Raw genomic sequence first — 1,696 nt, forward strand, 5'->3', positions numbered from 1 at the left:
TGCCAGTTTTATTGGTATGTTTTTGTTTTTTTTTTTTTTTTTTGTTTTTTTTTTAACTCTGGGATTGCAGCTTGTAGTGCGGAAAATACGGTATTTATTTCATAAATAGTGTTATTTCCTGACTTTGGTTCTGTGAAGAACCCAGAGGGGGTTATTTGATTGTGCTTTCTGGGAAATAAATTTTTACATTTAGGCACTCCTGCAATTGTCACACTTTTTCTGTTACAAACTGACTCCGGCCCCCCACCAGAGAAGGGAAAAGTTATGTGGCCCTCACAGGAAAAAGTTTGGGGAACCCTGTCTTTGCTGATCAGAACTTTGGAACAAAGAAGCAAACAGGGCTTTTCTTGAAGCTCTATTTTGGATTTGAATTTCATTAACTGCACACCTCATATATGATTCCATTAAGGTAAAATCCCAAAGGAAAGCCCTTTATAAATTAAATTTAACACAATAAAGTGGTGAGTCTTATTTTTCCAAAACTAACATTCAACTTACTTGTAGCTGAAGCAAAACGTCTGACTTGTACTCGATGATATTGCAGTGAGGAGTCGTCAGCTGTGGAATAAATCCACAAACACACCACTTATTTGACCATAAAGTCTGCAAGCCACACAGTTATAGAACGTGTCCTTTCTTTTTGCAGAATCATCATCAATTGTTTTCAAATTTATAGACAATTTTGTTACCTATCTTACCATTTACTTAGATTATCTGTTATCACTAAGGGGTTTCACAGGCTGATGGAAACAAACTACATTCTTTGTTATCTAAAGTTTTTCTTAAAAAAAAAAACATGATTTAATATTTTAGCTCTTACATTTGACGATGTGTCAGAATGTTTACATGAAACCACAAAGTTGCACTTTAATGTTGTTTGATTTGTTTCCTGACTGTTGGCCGTGATTTCGTGTTCATGGCTGAACAGTTGAAACTCATCAAACTCTAAACTTAGTTTGGATATGTTTACATTTTAACCACTATATTGTGTTACAAAATTAAACATGTCTATTCAGGACACATTACATCCATTTCTCTACTTACTGGGTATAATGAGTTCCTCCACAGGCCCAGTTCCCAAACACAGGTGGAAGACTGACAGACATATCAGGAAGGACAATGGCAGAGACATATTTGCTTTCCAACAACTTGCCAGCTACAGACGTTCCCAAGCAAGATACTGAAAAGTCCAGGTCTATTTTATAGCAACAAAACATAAAAAAGAAACTATTAAATACAACAGAACAGAAGAAAAATAGCTAAATATTGATTACTAACTGTAAAAACTCCACCACCAACCTTATAGAAGTCGCTTCAGCTGGGGGGAAATGGAGCAGAGGAAGAGGGAAACAGCTTCTGTGTTCTCTGAGTGAATGTGTGTTTGTGTGTGTCAGCATTCAAGCTTTTATGTTCAACCAGTCAGTGAAGACCACACCCACCTACTACCTGGGAGTGACGCCATGCATGCTTCTAAGCCATCAGCAGCCTTGGTGAGCATTGGAGGCAAACTGCAGAGTGGGTGTCTGGTGATGTCTCCCTGCTGCAGTTATTCAGGAAACTTCATGTTGAATATGTGGGCATGTCATCTGTTAGTGCCACGTATGTGGGGGTGTGCCTACAATTAGCTTTTTATTGTAGTTGACCTGTTGCTGTACACAGTGAGTCAATGGAGGAAAAAATGATTTGCATAGTAATT

The 1,696-nt window shown here is 37.7% G+C and overlaps 1 long non-coding RNA gene across 1 annotated transcript in view; it reads right to left on the reverse strand.

The window, feature by feature from the left end:
- LOC106949039 (uncharacterized) overlaps positions 1-568 on the reverse strand; it is a 15,214-nt gene extending 14,646 nt beyond the window's left edge. Inside the window, exon 1 of the long non-coding RNA XR_001425308.1 lies at positions 499-568. This is a non-coding gene — a long non-coding RNA (uncharacterized LOC106949039). The remainder of the gene's footprint in view (positions 1-498) is intronic.
- Between the last annotated feature and the right edge of the window lie 1,128 nt (positions 569-1,696).

The sequence above is a fragment of the Poecilia latipinna genome, unplaced genomic scaffold (genome assembly GCF_001443285.1).
Source record: "Poecilia latipinna isolate Pla-1442-1.1 unplaced genomic scaffold, P_latipinna-1.0 Scaffold320, whole genome shotgun sequence".
NCBI classification, from domain to species: Eukaryota; Metazoa; Chordata; class Actinopteri; order Cyprinodontiformes; family Poeciliidae; genus Poecilia; species Poecilia latipinna.